The sequence below is a fragment of the Mesoplodon mirus genome, assembly GCF_964341445.2.
Source record: "Mesoplodon mirus genome assembly, chromosome: 12".
NCBI classification, from domain to species: domain Eukaryota; kingdom Metazoa; phylum Chordata; class Mammalia; order Artiodactyla; family Ziphiidae; genus Mesoplodon; species Mesoplodon mirus.
In genome coordinates this window covers 85,233,831-85,240,947 of record NC_138988.1, presented here as the reverse complement: position 1 = coordinate 85,240,947, position 7,117 = coordinate 85,233,831, and positions in this window count along the sequence as shown.

Sequence of the window (7,117 nt, the reverse complement as noted above, 5' to 3'; positions counted from 1 at the left end):
TTAAACTTACTTATTATGTGATATTATTTGTTAACTCTCACATCTTCTTGCGGTTATTGATGTAGCAACATCAGTAAACTGTGGTCAGTTTGCCAAGGATGTGTTTCTTTGAAGCAGACGCCATGGCAGTGTCATATTCCAAAGAATTTGTTTGTTCTTTACTTCAAAAAATATCTGTATTCATCTCCAAACGCAATTCTTAGTATGTGAAAATGAAAACTTTCTCACACTATATTTCTTTAATGTTTTTCTTTTTCTGTTCAAGAGGGCTCTGTGGGTTGGCTGGTTAAAGATTGTGCTTAGTAAACAAAAGATCCTGGATTGCAATTTGGTGGAGCTGTCTCCATAGGTTTTATAATTTTGAAAAGTGTTAGCCCTCATTTTGTTGAACACAGTTTGGGGAATTGGTCCTTGATCAAACCCGTGTTGGTAATTGCTGTATGATGTGGAGAACTAAGAGCCTGATGTTTACTTTACAGATGTGGTTTCTGAAGGGGGCGGGCACTGGAAGCTTTCAAAGAAGAGAGGGAAAGGCTGGATGGACTATGTAAAAAGTTGCATGAAAAATCATTCCACACATGGCATGAGTGAAGCACTGTAAATTATTATTTGGACACCAAACAGTTCAGAATTCTCATCAGATGACAATGCCCCTCTCATAGGCAATGAGATTATCAGTGATTTGCTTTGCAAATCATTGAATATTTTGTCTTTAATCAGTGACTTTACCATCTGAGAGTTTGTAATGAGAGCTACAGAAGTTACTGGAAACCACTGTTTTTTATTTTCTATGATCCCCACAATCAATCTTAATTCTTTTTTGCATCCTCGAATATTTACCACACATGATGTGGTCAATAAATATTTGTGAATGGATTTGTGAATATCCAGTTTCTTTTCTCTACTATTTTGGAAGTCAGTAGAATGGAGCTGGATGCTGGAGATGCTGATGGCTGCAGGAGCTCCTGGAACCAGAAAGCAAAACTCTTTCCTCCTACTGTGTCTCTCCTGCACCCTCTACTGACAAAATTTCAGTGCCAGCTGGCACAAGAAAATAAATGTTTAAAAGGCCCAGAACCCTTTTCAAACAGTAGTCTAAAAGGGTGAATTTGTGGCTGAGAAGTGCATTAGAAAAAAAACTGGTTTTCCTCCTGTGTGTCTCCTTCACTACTCACACAAGAACACTTTGCTTCTGACACTGCTGGCCACCAACTACATGGGAGTTTTCCCCCCACCAAGCAATTCTACGCACTAGCTGAGTGTCCTACAGTTTAACTCAAAATTCTATTTATTTAACTCAAAACTATTTATCTGGAGATAGCATCAGATCCCACAGGTTACGGGCTTAGTCCCTCGAGACCGCACCCATTTCAGATGCCAATGGAAAGTAGTACGTCCCCACGTTACCCCAACACATAAACAGATGACACATTTCAGTAGATTGTTGCAAACTAAAAGTCCAATAAATATGTTAAATTTAAACACACACACACAGTAAGACTAACTGGTCTACTAGTTAGTTTATCAAATACCTTTGATAAACTAACTAGTAGACTCTATAGAGCTGAGAAAAGAAGTGATAAACTTGAAGGTAGGCCTAAAAACTACCCAAGCTGAAACACCAAGAAAAAAAAAGAAAAAAAGAGCACTGAAGAATTATTGATTAATATATTCGTAATCAGAATCCCAGAAGGTGACGAGAGAGAGAAAAGAGCAGAAAAAATATTTGAAGAGTTAATGGCCGAGTATTTCCCCAAGATAATGAAATACAGGTATCCCTCGCTTTTCAAAAGTTCACTTTGCTGCCACTTCATTTTTAGGAAAGACCTACGTTTGTACCTGTTTTGTAGAAAGCCATTATAGAGACAGCGCGCATCAGGAGCAGCAAGGGTGGGACCGCCAAGCTCCTCCCCCAGGAACTACAGTCAGCATCTCAGCATCAAGCCGCTATAGCTTTGAACTGTATCTGTGAGCATCTGTGCTTTACCTACATTTATTTTGTGCATTCATGTGCAAGAAGTGTCCTAAGGTAACTGCTTCTTCACTTCACACCAATTCAGCTTGTGAAAGGTTTTATAGGAATGTTCTACTTTCTGATAGCAGAGGAAACCTGTACATCAAACCTTAGCTCCAAGGTCAGAGAATTCCAATCTATCTATCTATCTACCTATCTATCTAAAGCAGCAGACTTATCAGAAATTAGGTATACCAGAAGATAACGGAATGACATTTTAAAGTGATGAGAGGCTAAAAAAAAAGAAATTAAAAAAAAAATCTGTTAACCCAAGCAAAAAATATTTTCCAAGAGTGAAGAAGAAATAAAGGTCTTTCCAGACAAACAGAAACTGAAGAGTTCATTACTATTAGACCTGAAAAATAGGAAATGTTATAAGATGGACTTCAGGAAAAAGGAATACAAAAGAATGAATATCCATTTCTGTACATATAATGGAGGTACATATAAGGAATACTTTTTCCCAATTTCAATCACTCTAAAAATGATAGACTGCATTACGCAAAAGTAGTAGTGACGTATTGTACAGTTACAGCATACATGAAAGCAAAATCTACGACAACAGTAACACACACTATAGGAAGGAGTATATTATTACAAGCTTCTTACACTGCACCGGAAGCAGCATAGCATTATTTGAAGGTGGACTTTGATTAATTGTAGCTGTATATAGAAAACCCTAGGGAAACGACTAATGATTTTTTTTTAAGACATACAAATGATAAGGCAATGCTGGAGATATCATCAAATCATGTAAAATGCTCATATATTTCAAAGACAGGAAGAAGGTAAAAGAAAGGAACAAAGGACAAAAGGAACACATAGAAGACAACTAAGATAGCAGATTTTGATACAAATATGTCAATATTTACGTTATATCTAAACTATCTAAATCACCCAATTATAGATAGATCCGGTCAGATTGGATAAAAGAAGTTCACCGACATGTACATGCTGGACTATTTTCCAACTTTGCACCAGGAATTTTCATTTTCAGGTAAGACATCCTCTAAAAGGGACCTACCGGGAGTGGGGTTCGAACCCACGCAGACACATGTCCATTGGATCTTAAGTCCAACGCCTTAACCACTCGGCCATCCCGGTGTTATTTCCTGAGAGTAACGTGTCACGTATTACTGGGTTAAAATTAATTAGACTTCCTAGTCCCTGGAAGATTATGAATAATTTTACACACGTGAAATCTGGAACCAAGCTTTAAAGAGAGAAAACAAATCCTTGTAATGTTTCTTGGAAAAAACTAATGAAAACGTTTATTTTCACCAGTTTATTAGTTTATCTAATCACAAGTTTGTGCCACGCTTTAACCAGGGTTAGGGAAACACTGAACCACCCCTTATCTTATAGACTTACATTAAGATGAGGAATATTATGACCAAAAAAAAAAAAAAAAAAAAAGAGCACATGATGCTACAGGAATACATACTTTTCCAGACCCAACTCACTATGCTCAAGAGAAGACACTTCTTTTAGTGGATCTGGAAAGAAAAAACCAAAGAGGAAAGGAAGTGGTATAACAGAGGTGGTGAGAATGCAGCCTCATGAACCATGTCTCAAGACTCTACAAAGGTGGAACATACATGTTTTATTACTCACTACAGAACACTGTTTTGCCCCATTCCAAACCCACTGAATCTAATTGCCCAGGAAAGGGCTTCAGGTTTGGAATCAGAGGACAGTTAATATTGAGACAAGTTCCTCTTGGAGTACATTTGGAAAACCCTAGTGCAAGCATATGGAGTTTGGAATTTGAATACAGGACATTGGTTTTAATAAGGAAGTATTTTAAACAGAAGTTCTAACTCTCCACTAATGAAATTTCTTTCCTGAGTACTTACTATGTGCTAAGTGCTGAGCCAGGTGTACATAATCTACCAAGTCAGTAAGACGCTGCCAGACACTTCGGGGTTGGGGTACTGGGTTGTTTAAGAACTCATTAAAACAGGTTTCAGATGGGTATTTGGGGAGTTGGGTTGAAAGTCTGTGAAGGCTCCTGGAACCAGAGATGAACTTAAATCCTGAAGTAGGGTTTGGAATAGAAGTAATTTATAAACATCATAAAACATCTATTGCAAGCCACAAAAATAAATAAATACAGTCACCACTTGGTATCTGCATCTGAGGGGATTGGTTCCTGAAACCCCCTCAGATACCAAAATTTGTGGCTGATTAAGTTCCTTACAGTCGGCCCTCCCTATCTGTGGGTTCTGCATCCCATACAATAATATGAGATAATATGAGAGGATTGTGTCAGATGTAACATACAAGCACAAAAGGTCCAAGGGCAACTCCCCTCAAGCTTAAAACCATTGATGCAGAAGGAGTCCATCCCTTGTTGGCAATGCACAATGCTTACTGAGTTCAAAAACCTATGTCCTCCATTGCCTTATAAAACTAGGAGAAGGGAATATGTCACTCATTTCATTGGTCCATCCAGTGCCAGGTTCTGTCTCTGGCCTTTTAGATACTATGTGCTAATGAGCAAAGACATGGCCTGAGAGATTCTTGCCTTTGCATATTGAGGGAAATCCAGGCCTGTCAGTGTCTGGGTCAGAGCTGAATTGGGAGGGGTGAGTAGTGGGTGCAATAAAGGGCATATCAGAGAAAGGAGTCCCCATACATTGACATACACAAGAGTTTTTCTATTGTTCTATTATTGTAATTCTTTTTTGGTCAGTATTTTTATTGAGGTATAATTGACATAAACCTTATATTAATTTCAGGTATAAAATGTAATGATTTGATATTTGTTTATACTACAAAATGATCACCACAATAAGTCTAGTTAACATCCATCACTATACATTGTTACATATTTCTTTGTGTGATGAAAACTTTTAGGATTTATTCTCTTAGCAACTTTCAAATATTCAACACAGTGCTATTAACTATTCTACCATGGTGTACCTTACATCCCCATAACTTATTTTATAACTGGAAATTTGTACCTTTTGACCCCTTTCATTCATTTAGCCCATCCCCCAACCCCTGCCTCTGGCAACCGCCAAACTGTTCTCTGTGTCTGTGAACTCGATTTTGATTTTGTTTTTGTTTTTTAGATTCCACATGTAAGTGAGATCACGCAGAATTTGTCTGTTTCTGTCTCACTTATTTTCTCTTAGCATTAATGCCCTCAAGGTCATTAAAAAATCAATGAAAAGTCATTAATAATAAAAATCAGTGTTTTTATTATACATTACTTGGATATTTAAACAACTAATTTTGCTTTATGTCAAAGTAAAATATTGAAAACACATAATAATCACAAACTTAGGAAAAGACTGATTGTCCTGTAGCAGTGGTGACAAGTAGCCACCAGACCTGAATTTAAACCAATTCAATCTATCCATGACAATTGTTTTGTGAACATACGTTTGCATGACAACCAATCACTGTCAACCCCTGCTTTCTGAAAGTGAGCCAGCCAGGGATGCACTCACTCCAATAAACATACCTTTGAGTGCCAACCAAACAACAGCAGTTCCTCCCAATAACCATGCTTCCATAGAATATGTCAACCCACTTAGCCTCTGAAAGCCTATCTTAAGCCGCCTCCCAGAAAACATCAGCCATAAGCTCTTTCAAAGGGACTGTGCCTTACCAACATTGCTCCCTCCTTAAATGAACTTTGGTTTTGTATTTCAAGTATTGAGTGATGAAAATGCACATTTGTCAAACCTGAAACATCTAAATTTCATTTCTTGCTGGGACTATGTTTGCTGGGGGCGGGGGCTGGGGGGGGAAGCAGAGCGAAGGGAGACAAGGAAGGTAGGTGCCATTGCTGAAGAACAAATTAAGTCAACATTTAATCCCAATTTTATGTCTGCGAGATTATTTCCAATTTGATAGGTGCCTGCAGCAAAATCTAGTAACTGAAGAGCCAAAAAGCACACCTTGGCCGATACAGGGATCGAACCCACGACCTTGGCGTTATTAGCACCACGCTCTAACCAACTGAGCTAACCGGCCACATGGTAAAGTTGCTTTTCACATAAAATAACAGGTTTCACACTCTTGCGCCCACCTAAAATTAAATGATACGTCCACAAATTGGACAACCTAGAAGAAATAGATTCCTAGAAATATACAACCTACCGGCACTGAATCTTGATGAAACAGAAAATCTGAACAGTCCTATTACTAACAAGGAGATTGAATCAGTAACCAAAAACCTCTCAACAAACAAATGTCTAGGACCAGACGACTTCACTGGTAAATTCTACCAAACATTCAAAGAAGAATTAAGACCAGTCCTTCTCAAACTCGTCCAAAAAGTAGAACAGGGGGAGGCTCTTCCAAACACATTTTACCAGGCAAGCATTACCCTGAAACCAAACCCAGACAAGGTTGCCACCTCACAAATTGCAATATGGGGAAGTCATTGTGACTTATACATGATTTGGCTTGAACTTTATGCTAACTAGAACAGCCTGTCTTGTGGCCCATCAAACATACCTTGTATATTTGCTTTAACCATTGAAAAGGGTGCATTGTCCAGAAGTAAAATATGTCCGTTTTGAAGATAGAGATAAAGCTAAGAGGCTTGTTGATAGTCCAAGTCAGAGATGATGGTGGCTAGAAGAACGTGAGAGCGTTGGAGGTGGGGAGAAGTTGTTGGATTCTGGATAAATTTTTAGAGTAGAACCAGCAACATTAGTTGATGGATTAGTCATTCACTCAACAAACATTTATTGATTGCCCACTATTTACACTGTAGTAAAGACCCAACATTTAGCAATGGACAAAAGAGATGAAAATCCATAGCTCCATGGAGCTTACTTTCTAGTCTGGGAGACAGATGATGAACCATATAAATAAATAAAATATGTACACTTCTGATAGTGATGTTGCTATGAAGAAGAGTAAAGAATAAAGGAGACCTACAGGTTTGACAATTTGTAAAGAGCTGGCCATGGAAGACCTATCTGACCTTTGAATAGAGATCTGGCTGAGGGGAGGGAGCACGACATGAGGGTTTATGCAGAAAGAGGAATCCACAGTGAGAACAGCAGGAGCAAGCATTCTGAGGCAGGAGCAAGCCTGAGATACTCAAAGTGTTCTAAGGACTCTGGGGAACGTGGTGAG